Source organism: Pituophis catenifer, unplaced genomic scaffold (genome assembly GCF_029215685.1).
Source record: "Pituophis catenifer annectens isolate HBS135680 unplaced genomic scaffold, rPitCat1.0.hap2 SCAF_1, whole genome shotgun sequence".
Classification (NCBI taxonomy): domain Eukaryota; kingdom Metazoa; phylum Chordata; class Lepidosauria; order Squamata; family Colubridae; genus Pituophis; species Pituophis catenifer.
The window spans coordinates 206938899-206959147 of record NW_027256881.1 but is presented as its reverse complement, the minus strand read 5'-3'; the positions used below and the strand labels follow the sequence as shown (position 1 = coordinate 206959147).

Here is a 20249-nt window from a genome sequence, read left to right as displayed (position 1 = left end):
TTTCAAGAATCCAGGTACCAGCATTCTGCATCTATACACTTACTGACCTACTAGGACCAATAGACATAGAGATAGTTGGCAGGACTCCAAGTTTCTACCCATTCCTTGTCTAAAAGACTCACTTTGCATATCTCTAGCAAACATGCCTCCTATTGGTTATCCGGATATTCTGAAAGCTTTCATCACTTCCTTTTTCAAATGCAAGGACTGAGTTCTTTGGCTCAGTTAAAGCAGTTTTAAGCCATGAGGTTTTTTTTTTAAAAAAAACTCGTTGAATCACAAATGGTTGGGTGTATGGATGATGTGAAGCCATAACCCCTAATTTACAAACTACCACAGTTGAATTTATCTAAATCTATCCTATTATTATTGGTTGGCTTTGTGTGATATGCTGTGCAAACCTACATACGTTTTCAAGAGTCCATTTAGACTGCAGTATTCTTGTGCCTTCCTATTCAATAATTGACTTCCAAAAAACTTTTTATATTCCATGAAATCAAATCACTCCAAGTAACACAAATTTGCTATGAGGGAAACTCCCATAGTTCTTTTCCCCCCGTTTATTTCTAGAACTTTGACTGTTGCTTAGCTTTTACTACATTGTGCTTTTGTTCCTTTGAATCCTATCTTTTGTGCAGATAATTTATTATTGTCTTGGTTCTTTATATTTGACCAGTTTTGAGAACATTATAGTTTCTTTTGGCTTTTCTAATTCATGAGTACTCTCTGGCCTTTTTCTTCCAGGTCTACTAGAAATCTTCTTATGAATGTAGCCTGTATTCATTATTAATAAAGTACCACCTCTCTGACAGTGAGAAGGAGGATAGTAGTCTACCAGAAAAGAAGTTTGACAGATATTGCTGTGGAATGAACTCTAGAGGCATTAGTTCATTATTTTGGGGAGTTAGCGAAGGAAATAAATTAGCAAGTTAGGGCACATGAAATGGCAAATAAAATGATGGCTAGACCAGTGGAGAAAATAGGCAGTATGGTCTGGCAATCAAGCCAGGGTCTAGGACAATTGGCCATGGCCACACTGACATGGCAACTTCATTGTTTCAATACCATCTTCCATGGTATCATGCTGCGCCGGTTGGAAGAGTTGGGGGTGGGGGATACCCTGTTGCGGTGGTTCTCCTCCTTCCTTTCTGACCAGTCGCAGTCTGTGTTGGCAGGGGGGTAGAGGTCGACCCCGAGGCGCCTTGTGTGCAGGGTGCCACAAGAGTCGGTCCTCTCGCCCCTTCTGTTCAACATTTATATGAAGCCACTGGGTGAGATCATCCGTGGTTTCGGGGTGAAGTACCACCAGTATGCTGATGACACTCAGTTGTACATCTCCACCCCGGGCCACCCCAATGATGCCCTTGAAGTGATGTCCCGATGCCTGGAGGCCGTGCGGATCTGGATGGGGAGAAACAGACTCAGATTCAACCCGTCCAAGACTGAGTAGCTGTGGTTTCCGGTGTCCTGATATAGTCAGTAGGTGCCATCACTGACTATTGGGAGTGAGTCGTTGGCCCCCACGGAGAGGGCTCGCAACTTGGATGTCCTCCTGGATACATGGCTGTCTTTAGAAGAGCATCTGACGGCTGTGGCCAGGGGGACTTTCTATCAGGTTCGTCTGATTCACCAGGCATCCCTTTCTGGATCGGGACTCCTTATGCACGGTCACTCATGCCCTCATCACTTCCCACCTGGACTACTGTAATTCTCTCTACATGGGGCTCCCCTTGAGGAGTACCCGGAGGCTCCAACTGGTCCAGAATGCGGCTGCGCGGGTGGTTATGGGAGCGACATGGCGTTCCCATGTAACACCTCTCCTGCGCAAGCTGCACTGGCTCCCGGTGGTCTTCTGGGTGCGCTTCAAGGTATTGGTTACCACCTTTAGAACGCTCCATGGCTTAGGACCTGGGTATCTATGAGACCACCTTCTGCCACTGGTAGCCTCTCACCGGCCAGTACGCTCCCACAGAGAGGGGCTCCTCAGGGTGCCGTTAGCCAAACAGTGTCAACTGGTGGCCCCCAGGGGGAGAGCCTTCTCTGTGGGGGCGCCTGCCCTTTGGAACAAGCTCCCCCTGGAGATATGGAGGATCCTGGATTTATGCACTTTCCGCCGTGCCCTCAAGACTTTTTTATTCCAACAAGCGGGCGGGGCTGGCCTCTTTTTAATTGTTTAATTTTAATTTGTTTTTAAAAACAGGGGTGTTTTAATTAGTATGGGCCAAATTTATTTAATATGTTTTTAAACTGTTTTTTAAATTTTATATTGCATCTGTTTTATCTTTGGCTGTTCACCGCCCTGAGTCCTTCGGGAGTAGGGTGGTATATAAATCTAAATAAACTCAAACTCAAAACTCAAATTGTGGCCCCCATCCCAGCCAACCCACAGCAGGCCCCACCTCACTGCCAGTCACCTATACCTGGCTGTACCACCACAGGCTCAATATCCTGGGTGTCCCTTCACCATTAGCCTTCCCCTGCCTCGTATCCTCCAGCCCTCTGCCCCTGCTGACTTCCAACGGGTAACAATTAGAATAGGCCACCAGAAGATATTTAGTTTAAGATTTGGATATTTTACAGAATAGTCCTTTTTAAAACTGTTGCAAAGATAGATAGTACAGCACTTTTAGCAAAACAGACGTCTGGGGGGCAATGCCATTTATTATAAGGATGCAATATATTATGGAATAACCAGTTGCAGATGATCATTTAAAAAAATCATTAACATGTCTTGTACATTCATCTTTTTGTTGTTTCAGTTTAAGAGAAGAATGTCACAGTTTGTGAGTTTGAAAACTTCATTCGCTATTCTCGTGTTCTCAAAGTTCAAAGTCGTGATCCTGTAAACCTTCCCGACCCCTCTGAAAAAAAGATAATATAGTATAGTAAAATAGGAGGTTTACTGTTTTTATTAAAAATACTGTTGCTTGTTTAAAAGGAAGAGAGGTGGTGAGACAGATTCTGAAGAAATCTCTTCTCTGTCTATCCAATCACTGTGCCCATGAGTTGGGGATAAGGAGGTAACGATATGAAATATCCAGAGGGCACCAATTTGTCTAAATAGCTTTTGATAAACAGAATATATGATGACATAAATATCTTCTTAGTATGCCTGTCATTACGAATACACAAAACCAGTTTTCCAAATTTGGGAATGTTAAGATGTATGAACTTTTAACTCCCAGAATTCCTCAGCCAGCAAGACATGACTTAAAAAGAATGTTTTGTTGATAAAATGAACCAGAGTTTCATAGAATTGTAGAGATTGCTTTATTCTCTCATTAGCAGGAGTTCTATCTAACACACTATGTTTTTCACCATTAAAGAGATTAGTAGAGAGTTCCATGCGGCATGTATAAGCAACATGAAAATGTATTTGATGCTGTCAAGTGGTAAACTACTAAAATCTTTGTGTCTGTTTGATACTTTGTGACCTTCAATTGGGGAGGGAGGGATCATTCTGATCAGACCCCATGAGAGAATCATGTTATGGAAGAGACTTAGGTATACATCTGGTGTCCAATAACTGCCAAGAGAAAATACTATGCATTCTGATTGGTTATTGGAGTTTTTCACTTCAGATCTACATTTGTATTTTCTTTCTCTTTGAAGGTTGTAATTGGGTCTGACCCTTAACTCTTGTTGCGGTAGTTACTTGTGAAGATTAAATGACAGATGATGGGCTTCCTCAGCCTTCCACTCAGAAAAAGCATACCATTCTCTCTGCCATTGTGTGCTGCACGGAATCTAAGGTCATTCTAAGTTCTGAACTGAAGAAGCTTCTTGGATGAGAAGCGAAACATTTTCAAGGAAAAAAACCCCAAGAAAATCCAGTTGCTTTTTGGAAAAGCACCTTGGGACAACCATGAGCTGGGTGATTAAGACTCTCTATAGACATGGGGGACAAATGTTGATTTCTGGCTGTACTTTTAAACCTTCTACTTTAAACAATTTGGGGCCGCATTACCTTTTTCTCTGATACTGAAACATTTAGCAAAACCAACAGATTGTGAAGTACCCAAGGGTTTGGGTGATGGAAAGAGATTCTAAAACAGAAAGGTAAAAGAACCCAAGAAAGCAGGCCACTATTTAAACTCATCTTTTAACCTCATTGTACATTATATTAGTTTCCTCTTCTTTTTCCTTCTCCCATCCCTCAACATTTATATTCTGGATTTATACTTCAGAGACAGTAAAGGTGAGAGGTACAACACTGAAGAGCCTAAGAAAATAGCTAAGATATTATATTGCGATAAATCACACAAACTAGATAGTATTCTCTGAGTGTCTTGGAAAAAAAAAAGACTGTAGTCTTGGAAGAACTGGATTACTGCCCAAAGTATGTAGTTTATCATTGCGCATAGCCGCAGCAGCGTTAAAACGGTAGACTGAGTGTCTGGTCTTGCTTTTTTTTTAAAAAAAAGTATAAGATTTGTGCAAGGGAGGAATACATTTCATTAAAATATTGCAATACAAGGTTACTTCAATCTTCTAATGTATACTTTCATCTTTGTAGGATAAAAAAAAAAGAGAATGTGATGAGAGTTTATAATCTGAATTAGAAACATTGTTTTTTGTGTTGGGACTCCAAATGGAGAGATTCATGTCCAGGCTGCCACTTAACCACAAAAATTGCTGGGTGACTTTAGGCCAATCATTCCCTTTTAGGGTAATCTATCTCTCAGGGTTATGAGAATAAATCATTGGAGACACCCACCCACTCTCTATCACCAGAAAAAGCACAAAGTGTAAGCAAACAAAATATAAGCATATTCTGTACTACCGTAGTACGGTACGAACAAATACTTTGGATTTGTATACAGTATATAAAACTGATTAACTGAAACTTTGCAGCTGAAAAAAAATACTTAGGTGATATTTTCAGCAAAGAATCTTTTTAAAAAACTCTGTTGACAAAAAGTTTTATAAAACTGAGTATGTAGCCTCTAAAATTCCTTTCCATAGTATGCAGGCATTTAAGATTACGTTTTATTCTATAGCTGTTCTTAAGTGAAGATCATTAATCTAGACCGAATCAAATATATTCTATAGTTCAGAACACCACATCCTAGGAAGAACACAACATGAATATTATCCCCAGGATGCATCTCTCTCTCTCTCTCTTCCTTCTCTTTGACAACATGACATCATTTTTGGAAGTGGTTTGCCCAGCCTTTTTCCTAGAAATAGTGACTGACCCAAAATACCTCAGTTGGTTTTCATGACTAAGGCAGGACTAAAACTTAGAGTAATTTATGTTCTGCTACTCTATCTTTATAATTTTATTTTATATAGCTACAATGCCCTACTGTTGAAAACTAAAAATAAAAATGATTCTCATGATATATCTGTAGGTGCATTCAAACACAATGCCTTATATACTGATCTGAATGTTTGCATTCAAATAGAACCCACAGATGTGTCTCAATATGATTGTGAGCTAGGGCATATTTTACTAAATATAAACTAGATAATGAATTTTAGATCTACCTATGTTTGGTGATCATTTAGCAACTGGCACCGATATGGTAATACTTAATCTGGAATCATAATACTTTGCAACCCTAGGAACCAATCCAAGTGACTACATCCCAAAGATAACAAATGATATTATCTTTTGTTGGATCTGTCACCTCTGTATAGCGCTTCAGATGTTTATGGATGTGGAAAGCAAACATCTGTATTTTGTTTGGTAGGAAAAAATGACCTACAATCCATAAAGAAGATCAACCTGTTTAAATAAATGGAGGAAATTAACCATTGCAATATTTTTTTTCCAACAAGCTTAGCCTTTTTGCAGTGTTGTCTGTTTTTTTCCTCTACCTCATGGAAAAGGGAAGGCATTAGCGTATTGGCTGGCAGCTTAACTGCAATTAAACTTTGGGTGTTCCTCCTGCATTCTAAGTACTCCACTTGAATGGAACAGTAAGTCAGTAACTCTAATTGAATGGTTACTTACTAGGGACTAAGGTTTATTGCACTCTATGGGACCTATTTCTGTGTTAATATGAATAATACTCATTTAATTTTTAAACCTCTTAAATGTGCTTAAAGTGGATCTACAGTTATGGGACCCTGTTATTGATACTGAATAGCTTTATCCTACACTGAAAGCCACTTTAGGAAGGCTGCCATTTTGAAAAAAAAATGGTGAAAAAAGCATTTAAAAAGAAATCAGAAAAGTATACAGTTTCTATCAAATTATTATTCTATTTTTCAAAATCTTTATGTAGTATTTAGTGGGGACTACAGTTAATGCTTGCGCAGTTTCTAATTTATCACTTGATGAATTGATTCAGGGCAGAATCTGATTAATACCCATCACTCTTTTTGCCACGATGCTTAATGGAAGATGGCTAATATTCCTGTAATAGCGCAAAACCTGCCCTTATTGCTGCAGCCACCAATATGGCTTGTGAGGTGTCAAAAAAAACCCACCTCTTTTATGAAGCTAATGCTATTGCTGCAAGATTTTTTTTAAAAAAAAATCCTGAAACTTTTATTTTTAAAAAATCTACTCTGATATGAGGATGACTTGCACAAACAAGAACAGTGAGATAGGTAGGGCATTAGAACTATCCTCAATTTTTTCATTTCTATTCCTTTTCCAACACCACCATGGTGGTGATCTCTTCATCTTGATTACTTTTTATATGTAATTTAGTTTTTTTTTTCATTTGTTGGTAAGAGTGAGAAATGCCTCTGGTTGTACAATCTGATCCTGACTCGTTTAATATTAGTGTTGCTCCAGTTTGCTATTTCTTCCAAGCTTTGTAGACAAAACACTCATATTAATTTTAATTAACTAAAATGAACTATCTCAGCAGGTGGCAGCATTGGCCAATGCTGTCTGTCTTTGGCAGGTAGGCAGGGTCAGTCTTGATTAATCCTTGAGAAAGCACCAGGAGATGTCAGGGTTGTAGACTTGATGGAGGGTCCCAAAACCTTTGGAAGGAAGTGGCAAACAATTTCTATAGCATTGCCAGCAAAACTGCATGGATGTGTGAAGGGGTTTCTTACTTAAGGAACCCAGAAGCATTTGCCCATCATGGCTCGCCTCAAAAAGCTAATTAGGGTTACAAGGGAAGTTCTTGTTCCCTTTTTGCTTGCCAGCAAGTTATGCTCACCAATCGATTACATCTGCTTATTTCAGCTGCCTCACTTTTTCTTCCCCGCCAAATGGGTTAGGATTAGGGCATTGATCACCGGCTGACAGTTATCTCTGTGAATTTATCTACCCACCCACCCCGTTATTCCAACAAGGATATCACATTAATTATGTTCACAGCAGGTCAAAACTTTTTCAGACAGAGGTTTTTACACTGGCGGCAAGCGAAAAAGGAACAAGAGCCAGAGGAAGAATCAACCATGATACACTGTTGTACAAGTTTGGGGAACTGAAACACCCCGTACGACAATTCAGAGCAGCTCTTTCTGATTGACGGGAGAACGCTATGGATGCATCCACAGTCGTAAGTCTTTTTACCTCTACCTATAAAACACCAGGTGTCTCCAGCCACCTGCCCTCAGGACAAAATTCATTGTTCTTAGCAATCGGCTATATTGTTTGGGTTGATTGCAAATGTAGTTCCAGGATCCCCCGGAGGCCATCAGCCAGTGGAAAGTTGCTATACACGTGTAATTATTGCAATTAAGTCTTACTGAAAAAAACCTCTGGGATTAACTGCCGAGGAGCAAGCGCAGAAAGCTTGGGTTTGTTTGTTGCGTTCAGAAGCAATCCTTCAGTTTCCAAATTATTTTTTTTTAAGCCGCTCGTCCTGCGCTACGATCCAATCCTACGGGGAAGGGAGGGAAACCAAAAGCCAGGTCCTTCCACAGCAGGGCAGAATGACATTTCCTCCCGTGAAACCAAAGGGGAAATGGCCCTGTATACCATGCAGCGTACACCCGCCTTCCTAGAGCCATGCATCCCGCGGCAAAACTATAGATCTCCGAGTCATTAAAGAAGCAGATCCCATTTTAAGCAAGCAAGAAAGGCAGCGTCACATCGACGGGGTTGTACGCGAAAGGGACAAAAGGAGACGCGCTCTCCCTTCCCCACCCCCGTCTGCTTGATTTTTTTTTTCCTCCCCCCTGGAGACTCGATGGTCCAGGCACACCAAAGCTGCTCAAAAGAGCTAGAAGGGCGGGCCGGTTACGTAAACGCTCCCAGCAGCCCGAAGGAGAAGGCGGGCTCGGCCTCCTTTGCTGGCGGAGGAGGGCGCAGAAGGCAGAGCGTAACCCGCCGCGCGCAACCCATTTGCTGCCTCACTTCCCTGGGCGGAGAGAGAAAAAGAGAGAGAGAGAGAGGGGGGGGGTCGATTACGTAAAGGCTCCAGCCCAGCTCCAGCCAATCCCCTGGGCGATTTTTAGAGGCGGAGCCGGAGAGAAAGGGGCGTGACTTAGCCGAGCTTGCCTCGCTCCTGTGCCGTGGCTTGATATTATTAGTAACAGCCCCGGCAGCGGCAACAGCAGCAGCAGCACCGGCCGCCGAGGTGTGGACGGCGCTTTCGTTTTATCCCGGAGAAGAAGGGAAGCGAAGCACCTCCCCACTCCGGTCCACCCCAACCCCGAGCAGCGGAGCAGAAAGCGGGCCGAGGAATCCGCGAGATGAAGAAGCCTCCTCTGGCCGCGCTGGAAATTTCCCCCCGTCAGGCGTGTCCTTTTTAATCGAGGGATCCAGCGGGAGAGGAGAGCCGGGCTTTCCCTCCAGAGGCGGCAGCGCGACGGCGAGGCGAGCTGACTTCTTGGCAGGTAAAGCCGCAAAAAAGGGCGGCGGGGGAGGGAGAGGCGAGAGCTACCGATTGCCGGCGCATCTCCCAAGGCAAAAAAGGCTGGTGGAAGGAGAGAAGTAGCACTGCCCGCACAGGGTCCGTCTACGTGTCGGAGGTGGGCTCTGACGGAGGGGTGTTGGCAGGGCGAGCGCGTTGAGAAAGGGGAGGGGAGGGGAGACAACCCGCAACTTTGGCCAGCGCGTCTGCCCCACGTCTGGCGGCGGCAGCAGCGCGCGATCCCCGGTTGCGAGAAAGCATTTTTGCGCGGCATCACCCGGGCTCCCCAGCTGTGGTTTGCAGTGGCGCGCAAGGCCGGTGGAGCAGCGGTAACTTTCTGGCTCGGCTTTTTTTTTTTTTGGCTTTTTTTTTTTGGGAGCCCCGGGTGTGTTGGGAGGCTTCAGTCGGTGGGGTGTGTGTGTGTGTGTTTTGAGTGTGAATCGGTTAATGAGGAGCAGCTATCCCGGAGGCAGGGTTGGAGCAGCTGTTTTGGAAGGCAGGGGAAGAAGAAGAAGAAGAAGAAGAAGAAGAAGAAGAAGAAGAAGAAAGAGTGGGCGCGATCACTTCATTTTTCTATTCTTTTTAAACGAAATGAATCTGCTTGCTGGTACGAAACGGCCCCTCTCCTTAAAAAGGAAGGTGGCTTGGCTGAAGCTTGGCGCCTTCGCTTTCTTTAAGGCCGAGGGAGCTATATAGCAAAGGCTGGTCTTTTTCCCAGACTCAACGAAGTACGCAGTAAGGTTTCGCACGGGACTCCGTGCTTCTCTCTCTCTCTCTCTCTCTCTCTCTCTCTCTCTCTCTGTCTCTTGTCACCTAAAAGACGCGATCACAGTGCTTGGAAAGGTGACCGGGAAGAGTCTCTCCTTTCAATTTCATCTCTCTGGAGGGTTGTGGCTTGAGGGCAAAGCGTACTGCTGCTTTAGCCCACAGCTGGTGCCGATTGTCTTGCTGGCTTGGCTGCGGATCATGGACTCAGGACCGGGTGGGCGGATGAAAGGATCAAGAGAGGCTTAAGCACTTAATGTTCCTTCCTTTGCTTTTTCGCTGGGAGATTGCTACTGCGGAGGAATTCGTCTCACTCACATGGCTCTCCTTCGCATCATGGTTCCTCTTTAAAAACGAGGAGGAAAATACTGGATAGAGGGGAATCCTTAAATTGGGGGGCTGCTGAGGATTTTCTGTATGGTCGAGCCACTGGATTCTGTTTTTTTTGTTTTGTTTTTTTTAATGTCAGAAGTCAGTGGGGAATAGTGCACTGGTGTCCTTGAACACATCTTAACTCCTTTCCCTGGATAGTAAGCAAACACCATTACAGTATTGATGCCTGTCCAGAATTTCCATTTCTCTCTTTGCCAACGTATTTGAGCTATATTTTTTGGATTTTGAAATTTACTATTTTGGTTGCCCCTTGATCCCTTAAAATCTTTGCATCCAGTCCCCCCCTTCCCCCCCCCCCCAATCTTCTACTTCCCAGTTTCTATGGGATAATGCAGCTAAGGTCCATTGTGCTCCTAAGTACAGCTATTTATAAAGCATGCAAAATCTTAACCCCAAAGTGAATTATATTCAGAGAAACGGGGCTGTATACATTTTGCAAAGATTTTGGAATCAAATCAATATTGTGTATAAAAGAGATGCAGTTGGATCCATGAATTGGATACAGTATGTCACTCCATCCAGCAAATACATTCAAATTTTAGTAGATCTTCATGCTTAGGTATTCTTGGGATTTCTATGTATATTTGCTCAAAGCTAATAATGAGTCTTCTTTACAAGTAAGTGTGCCTATAAACTTCATGGGAACTTCTGAGTAAATATGGAAAAATCAGGTAGTTAAGCTGCAGTCTTACATATATCCCCTTAATGAGGAAATAGGTATAAAACAGGGTGTGTTTCTGTCGGTAGGTTTTCTTCTCAGGCCTATATAACAGGAGCAAAATGCCTGTAATTATTCAAATCTATCAGGCTGAATTTTAAATACAGAATAAAGTAATTTTGAAGGCGATTGACATTGCTTAAATGAGCTCTTGAGAATATGAGATCCAGCAAGACATTTTTGTAAATCAGTATTCGGAAACGATACAATTTAAGATGACGTATTTACCTATTGGCCATAGTACTAAAAGGAGGCATTTCAATATTTTGACTACAGGCTGCTAGTAACTATATGGACTCTATGCCGAGTGGTGGTCTCACAGGAGAGAGCAGCCATGAAATTGCTTCCTCCCGCCCCCCCAGAACCTAGTTGTAAAGCAGGATTATGTACTTGATTGCATATTACTTTAAGGTCTCACTTTTTTGACTTATTAAGTAAGTAAGGCTATGTGTTTTTGTTTTGTTTTTAAATGTATGCTTATATAGCAGAAAGACATTAAGATCAAACACATCGTCTAGATTTATATGTAATACGTATAGTTGAGACTGCTTCTGGTCTAGGAAAAAGAAATGCCGTGACAAGAATGAGTGTAGCAAAATAAAGCTGGTAATGAGAATAGTATACTATATAATTTGTTTAGGATAACATCTTAATTAAGTCTCTTGAGAATGCACCTGAGATCCTGTATTGGAGATTATTTTCTATGTTAACTGGAGGGTTGGGGGCATTCTTACAAACATAATTTGTGATCCTTGTCATATCTCCAGGAATATCTGTACAGTTAATGAATATTCCAGGGAAGAACACGTTAGCAAAGAGAACTTTGCTCCTCATGAGTAGTTATTTTCCATCTGAGAGCAATATCTGTTGGAGTGCAATGTTTTTGACTTTGAAATCTAATAGTCCAGGGTTTCAGTTTGTTCAGGACAGGGATAAAGAAGGACTTACGATTGCTATTGGGGGCCCATATTGAATGATGATTGCTTTAATTCCAACTAGGTAGTCCTCAACCTATGACCACAATTGAGCCCAACATTTCTGTTGCTAGGTGAGACAGTTGTTAAGTGAACTTTGCCTCATTTTATTTTTCTTGCCACAGTTAAGTGAATCACTGCAGTTGCTAAATTAGTAACCCGGTTGTTAAGTGAATCTGCTTGTCAGAAGGCCACAAAAGGTGAACATATGACCTCAGGACACTCATAAATATGAGTCAGTTGCCAAGTGTCTGAATTTTGATCATGTGACCGTGGGGATGCTGCACAATTGAAAGTGTGAAAAATGGTTATAAGTCACTTTTTTCAGTGCTGTTGTAACTTCAAACGGTCACTAAATGAACTCGTAAGTCAAGGACTACCTGTATGCAAGTAGGGGGAAGGTTGATGGAAGTTGTGAGTTACAAGAATTCTGGAGAATGTACTGTAATGTAGGAAATGATGCTTTGATAGAAGACAGTTGCAAACAGTTCCATAGTTTCTGAAGTCAGCATAACACCTGACTTCAATGCTTTTATATCTTTTAAACAAATATTCTCTTTGCAGTTCTAAACACAATTATTAGAAGATAACACCACTATTATTCAATGATACGTTACCCTGAACTCAGAGACATATTTTTCAATAAACTAATTCAATACTTTATTGCATCATATTATGATGTCTGTGTAATTGCTTCAGAAACCAAGATGTCTGATTTAATATTTGGTTCAGTTCTCGTCCAAGCTTATATACAAAGGCACATTGTTCAAGGCTTTCTTCCCTTTAAGATAGAGTTAACCTTTCTGGTATGTGTGGTGAATGTATTTCTAAGGTTTACCTTTAAATATTTTATAACCTCAGTCAGCCTTCTGTATTTAAATCATCTTATACAGGTGTTAAGCATAATATAAGGATGGAGCTACAGTCCTAAGAAACAATTCACTTTGGTCTTGAGATGGCACATGAGGTCATGTTGGGTTCTTATATGAATGGACTGATTTGCATTAAGAGCCAGTTTGGTGTAATGCTTAAGGGACCAGGTGAGAAAGTGGGAGACTGAGGGTTCTAGTCCTTCCTTAGATCCCAAGCCAGTTGGGTGACATTGGCCAATCACTCACACTCTCTGCCTGAGGAAGAAAGCAACGTCAAATCATTTCCATAATTTTGCCAAGAAAATTTGCAGGGACTAATCCAAACAGTTCCCAGGAGTCAATACAGGTAGTCCTCGACATATGACCACAAATGAGCCCAAAATTTCTGTTGTTAAGTGAGACATTTGTCAAATGAGTGTTGCCCTGTTTTATGACCTTTCTTGCCACAGTTGTTAAGCGAATAACTGCAGTGGATAAGTTAGTAACCTGGTTGTTAAGTGAATCTGGCTTCCCCATTGACTTTGCTGGTCAGAAGGTTGCAAAAGGTGATCACATGTCCTTGGGACACAGCAACGGTCATAAGTATGAACCAGTTGCCAAGCGTCTGAATTTTGATCACATGATCATGGGGATGCTGCAAAGGTCGTAACTGTGAAACATGGTCATATGTCACTTTTTTCAGTGCCGTTTTAACTTTGAATGGTCACTAAATGAACTGTTGTAAATTGAGGACTACCTGTAGTCACTTATCCCAGTTTGGATTAGAGTTTCTGTGGATATATTATCCATCTAATACTATTAGGCAATCAGAAAAATCCCATTTTCCTGTTCAGTCACTATCCAGAATATTACAATTGCAGGCCCATTTGAAATTCATAGTGGTATGCGCTCTCAACTATGATGGCTTTAGCTTCTCCATATGGAATTTGAATTGCCACATTAAAGCGGCTTTTAAAAAATGTTACATTATTTTCTATTTTTAATCATTATGCTATTATACTCTTTTGTTAATTAGTCATAAATATGGTTTTCAAATGAATATTTGTGTTGGACATATGGTTTTGAAAAGCAGAATCATCCAACTATAGAACTATCATACATTTTTCTGTTGTAGAATAGAGAGAAGTTGGATATCGAGATGTTTTTAGTTGCTTGAAAATACTAACGAGGAAAAAAAAAGATTAAGAGGACCCATGATCAGAATAAACTCCTGTTAGAAAAGGGGGGGAATATTGATTAATAATTATTTGAATTATTAATTGTTTGATTTAAGTTTGAATGCAAACAATCTCAGGTAATTTAATTTAATTTTGCTGTTATTAATTTAACATGAGCTATATTTTATCCTGGAGTACTGCAATCATTTAAAAGTGAATGTATTCATGATAAAGTATATATATGTAACTCATTTATTTTTGCAAATATTTTCTCTTTTGTGATATAAGTGGGTGACCGCTGAATGGATTTCTTTGCTGTCACTAAACTATTATAGAAATATATGTATGAATGATCTTTCATACCTTCATAGTACTGATTGAAACAGTTTCAGGATTTATGTATTCAGATATAACTGGAAAGTTTAACTTGTGTGTTTGGCAGCAAGCATCTTAGTATATCAGCTATTTTGTTTGCAACCTTTTAGAAAAAGCTCTCAACATTTAGTGAACTGGTAATAGATTAAAATTACCTTAAAGGTAATTGAACCTCTACATGGAAGAGTCTAGTCCTGTTATTGCAGAAGCCAATAAATAAATAAAGCACTTGTTTAAATTCACTGATAAAACAGAATATTTTGTCTCACTTATTTAAGCAAAGGAAAGATTGTGGTAATTATTGCTGCTACCGTGTGTGGCTTCCCTTTCCTGCCTCCCACAAGCCTTCACTGCTGCTTAAAAGGCTCCTATTTTAAATCCTTGATCTGCTACTTAAAAGATTACACTGCCCAGATGCATGTGCTCAAAGCAGGATTTCTGAATCATAACAGTTGTATAGAGGACAGACTCTTGACAGATACTGCTTGTTGAAATTTGGCACAGAAAAGCCCCAATTTCCTTGATTTGTTGTCACTATTAGGATCGTGGGCTAATCTAATCACTGTACAGATTTGTGTCTACATAAAAAGTATGTTGAAAAAGATTAACATATGCAAGTCTGAAATATTTTAAAGACTTGTAGTTTGACTTCTATCTCAAATGGTACGAAGAACATTTAGCATGGTTTTGGCCAAGTTATTCTCATACAGTATATCAATGGCTTAATCATATGCTTCCCCCCCTCCCCTTGGGGATTAGAATGTATAGAATGTATCAAAAGCCGTGGTGGCCCAGTAGTTAGAATGCAATATTGCAGGCTAAATTCTGCCAACTGCCAGGAGTTCAATTCTGGCCGGCTCAAGGTTGATTCAGCCTTTCATCCTTCCGGAGTTGGTAAAATGAGGACCATTTTACCAACTTCAGAAGGATGGGGGCAATATGCAGATGTTGTAAACCACTCAGAGAGTGCTGTAAGGCAGGGGTCTCCAACTTTGGCCACTTTACGACTTGTGGACTTCAATTCCCAGAATTCCTCAGCTAGCATGGCTGGCTGAGGAGTTCTGGGAGTTGACGTCCACAAGTCGTAAAGTGGTCAAGGTTGGAGACCCCTGCTGTAAAGCACTATAGAGTAGTATATAAGTCTATGAGTTACTGTTACCAGTAGTTAGTATATATATAAAACAGACCTGTGCCAATCATTCTCTGAGAGACAGAGACAGATAGAGAGATAGGGATGTATTGGGGAGGGGGGGATGATAAAGTGCCAAAATCTAAAATCAACTGCTAGATGAAAGTATCATAGAAAATTCAGAAGTACGGGAGAGAAGAACCATGTTTATTGCAACAATCAATGCATGCCTGCTATACAAGGAAGAGGAACCCCAAACAATGGGGAAAGCAAAAATTTTGATAGAACTCGAGGGCCTCAAGGTAGGAAGTCCTAAGGATCTGATTTACTTTGGGAGAAGCAGAGTAGCCCTTGTCCCTGTTGCTGTTCAGCAAAGCGGCTCATGCAGCAGAGATCTGTCTCTGTCTCTCTCTCAAGAGAATGATAGCTGTATATAGATTAGAAAGAATAATCTTTCAGTGTTGTGCCATGTATATTCAAAGAACACAAATGATAAATTGAAAGGTTTAAATACTCTTTTTCCAGTTTTTTTAAAAAAGAAACATGATGTTTCTGAGTTAGCAGAACAGGTCAATACAGGCAGTTGTATTGATCTTGGAATTACAGTCATAAGTTGTGGTTGTTACATGGGTCACCATGCAACCACACCTGATTTTTGCAGCAGTTGTTTTACTAAACCCATTTTCTTCAGTGGTTTTTTTTTTTCTTTTTCTTTTTGCCGGAAACAGGAAGTAAATGGTGGAAACTGACAAAAACTGCAGAAAACCATTGCATTGTGACTGTAGGATGCTGCAAACGGCTGGTTGCTAACTGCCCAAAATTCACCCATGTGATTGTGAGAAGAATATGCTGGTTGTAAGTTGCTCTGTGGAGATCTGTTGTAACTTTGAATGTTTGCTAAACAACTGCTCATTAAACAAAGACTACCTGTATGTCTGATTGTCAGCCAGTTCTTGAAAGTCATCTAGCAACTCTTAGTTCCTTGACTATAACGCATGAGAAATTGGAAGAAGTCACATTCTGGCTTTTTGCCTCTCTTTCTCTGTCCTCCCATTTTAATCCTAAATATTACGTTGCATTATGACATTGACTGTTGCATTTTGATCAGAAGTAGTTATTTTCTAGTATGTAAGTATCTGCAACTTTCAGCTGGGATTATAAAAACTAAGCAATTTTTTTTTCTGATTCATAACCAATAGAGAATGAGCTGGCTTTAAATATTTTATACATAAATAAAGTGTAAGTTTGTGCAAATCTTTGAAAGAAGTGATTTGGAATGTGGGGATGCATGCAAAGCACTTCCATTTGAATTCTTAAAGCAACCATGTCTTTTTTTTCTCCCAGGCTTGTAGGTCTGCTTTGTAAGCTGATCTCTGCTGAGTCTGATGCATGTGTAAGCACAGCTAATTCACTCTAGTGGGAAAAATGCAGAATTAATGACTATATACTCTTAGTGGAGTGTGCAGCTTCTATGTGTCAAATGAATAGTTCTGAATCAAGAAAATTGAAATTTCTTGACCTTTAGAATGCCCTCATTACGCATTCGAGGTAAACCTGCTTTCTATGTATTTATTCCTTGCTAATCAAGGAACATATGGCAATGAAATCGAAATATAACTGTAGACACTACTGTTAAGTGTCTGTGCAAACTATTTTTGAGAGACTAGATTTAAAACTGACAACTAAAGTTACGGCATTGCAAGTAATATAAACCAAGTACCTACTGTCTTGTTTGTAAAAGCAAAATTCATATTTTCTATTTGAATGTAGTTGTTCAATCATTCTACATACAACCCATTCTTTTTCTAAAAACCCTCTGATTTAGTTTTATGAACTTGATTGGAAAAATTTTCCTAAACTTTGGAGAAAATATGATCTGTTCTGTATAACACAGAATCAAATCTAATATAGAGATAGGCTTTAAAATCTTGGTTGCTTGAAAATATCTTTTCAGCAAGCTATGTCAAACTGTAGGCTACATTTTAAAGCCTCACCTTATAGACTTGAAAGACATACGACACTTTGACTGCAAAGGATGGATTTCCACTTTTCAATGGGCTGCTTAAATCCCATTGAGTTCCACAGGCTTTAATAAGATGAGGTGAATGCATATCAAAGCTAGATTGTCTTCAGTTTTTTTGTATTTATGCGCTTGATTTTAATAGTTTTAATATGTTTTTTATTTTGATTGGGAAATGCCCAGAGTTTGTTATATGGGCAGCTATATACATGTTTTAAATAAATAATCAATAAATCCATCAGCTAGGGGATGTTGAAGTCTGTCTATATCATGGCAAAATGTTCCATAGTATGGATTATGAATGCAACATTTCCTGCTGGAATTTTGTGAGGGAAAATGTCTATTGTCAGGATGACAAAGAACCATCCTGGGAAGTTAAATTATGTAATTATCTAATGCTTTTGTAGGAATAGCCAGTTCTTCACGGATGCAGGTGTGTTTTATTTGGCTATGGATGAATATGAAAGGAAGTTGTGTGCTTATCGCAAACATCATACATGGGATAATACAACTCTTAATACTGCATTTTCTGAAGTCAAATTTTTTAATACATACTCAGGTTGATGGATTATAAACTTATTTGTATGTAGTTCCGTCTCCCTTGTGTTGAACAGCGTTTTTTAAAAATTATATGCAACATATAGCCACAAACAAAAAGAACAATTTAAGGAAATTTTTAAATAGAATTAAAATTTAAATATAATTTTTGCCACCTCAGCTGTTTTAGAAATGCTATAGTAGAGCTAAAACCTGCAGGTTGAAAATTATTAGAAAATAATTTAAGATGGTTCTAATCTAAATATATGTTAATTATTTTCTTCCCAAAATCCAGTTTAATTCACCATATGACGACTGCTAAGCAACTAGTGGTATGCTGTCATATCTATGAAATAAATATACGTATCTTAAAATAGTGGGAATTAAATGATAATGTATACTTTTTTTCTTACAACCTGTGATAATTATTTTCCAAGTGTTATATTGTGATGAAATTTGACTGCATTTCATCTTTGGACTTAAAATCCTGAAGCCTGTCTATCAGTCATCTAGTATTGACATTATCAGTATTTCTCAAACTTGGCAACTTTAAGATTTGTGGACTTCAATTCACAGAATTTCCCAGCCAACTGTCCCTTCTTACAGTAAGGAAGAAAACTGCTCAGTGATGACCATCGGCTTCTGCTTCAGAAGAATAGTGTTTCTTGCAACAAGCATTGACATTTTACTTTATTTACATTCCTCTGCCCAGAGTAGTAAATTTATTTGCAGCGTATAAAGTACTGTTGATAGGAAAATGAGCATATAGAAAGAGTCTGTGCTAAAACACCAGGTATGAAGCAGTAGGGTAATGCTTAATACAGAAATGGGCAATCCAGTACCTTCCAGTTGTTTAGGATTTCAAATTCCAGAAGCTTCACCCATCATTGTCAGTGACAAAAGTTGTGGGAGTTGTAGTGAAAGTCAGCAGTTACTTTGTGAAATAATTCAAAGTTGCTGCTTTTAAAAACAGTATTCCAAATTAAGGTAGAACTACTTGCTTAGGTGGACTCTCCTGCTTCTGTTTAGTCAGTAGAAGCTCGTGGCAAATTCCTTCCATCATACCCCACAAAACTGCTTTGAAACATTTGAGAACCTTCTCTAGCAGTCTTTGAGTTTTTCCACTGACTTGTTCACTGCTGCAAAGGAGCATCGGATTTTCATTTTTTAAAATAGATATACAGTAATTAAGCTCTAGCATAGAAAATGTGTGATTTTTTTTTGTCACCATATCTGGAATAGCGGTGGAGCAATTATTTTGAACTGCATTAACCTTGCTGTTGTGTTTATTATTATTACAGTGTCAGTTTTGGTTTGAAATTACTGTAGCTGAGCAAATCAAGTGTCTTTTTAGGGCTCTGAATACTTGATATTTAAATGCTTCATTTCCCTCTCATTTCTGTAATAATTTGATGCTCCATTCTCTTTTCAGTTTGATTGTATAGTAGTGTTTATGGGGACTCCAGTTAAATATTTTGGGACTCGATCTTCATTGTCTTTTATGTTCTAATTAGGTACCTTTAATGCAGAGAACTGGTTTAGCTATACATTTTCTGCCTGCTTTGATTCAAGTTAGAGATTTTGAGTTGATCCTTGATATAGATTTTAGAAATCAGTGTAAAAGATAAATGTGTGAGAAGCATAACGAAATATAAATCCAACCCACTTCATATTTTTGAAATAGCTTTTAAAAATGTAATTTTATAAATTTAAAATAATGTTTTATATAGCAGATAAGTATATTGCCTATCTGATAAGATCTGATAGAGTTGCTTCAAGTCCCATCGTTTAAATAGTGTCCTCTGGTAGATACAATGTGATATTATTTATTTATATCTTTCCTTTATTATTTTTTGTAAACACCTCAAGATGGTGAACATATCTAATGCCCCTTCCTTTTCCTGTTTTCCCCACAATAATAGCTTGTGAGGTGAGTTGGACTGAAAGAGAGAGAGTGACTGGCCTAATATTACTCAGCAAGTTTTTTTGGCTAAGGCTGGACTTGAATTCACAGTTTCCGGGTTTAAAGCCTGGTGCCTTAAGATCAAACTGATTCTCTAATACCTTTTCCATTGTGATGGCTGACCTAGGGAACAACTTTTGTCTTTGAGATCAGGATGCTTCCAGTCCTGCCGAAAGGCCTGTTTTTTCTCTGGATCATGAAGTCTAGTGAGACTGCCTGGTCTTTGGTGGCTTCAACTGGCTGTAGTATATTTCATATTTTTTAGTTAGTTGCTATTGCTTCTCTGACTCACGTGTTGAGTGGGCAATTATACAAATTGAATAAATAAGAAAAATATCTTTAAATGTTGCTCTAGCCATCAACATGCATAGGAGAAAGCATAATTAATCGGTAGAATATTGACTTACTCTCTCTTTAAGTTCAGGTGAAGCAATTGTAATAGTCCTATTGACTGCTGCTCCTACTTACAAATAACAGCTATCGAGGATAGGTTTATGACCATACACAAGCAAGACTTTTTGTAACATTGATTTAACTTGGTTGCAAAAAAAAACCTAATATTATCCAATAGAAGA

The 20249-nt window shown here is 39.5% G+C and overlaps 1 protein-coding gene across 1 annotated transcript in view; it reads left to right on the top strand.

Moving 5' to 3' along the window:
* The first annotated feature begins 8478 nt into the window (after positions 1-8478).
* The window catches only part of GALNT13 (polypeptide N-acetylgalactosaminyltransferase 13), a 230818-nt gene continuing 219047 nt past the window's right edge, over positions 8479-20249 (top strand). Inside the window, exon 1 of the mRNA XM_070941942.1 lies at positions 8479-8754. The gene's annotated coding sequence lies outside the window, so the exon portion shown is untranslated. The remainder of the gene's footprint in view (positions 8755-20249) is intronic.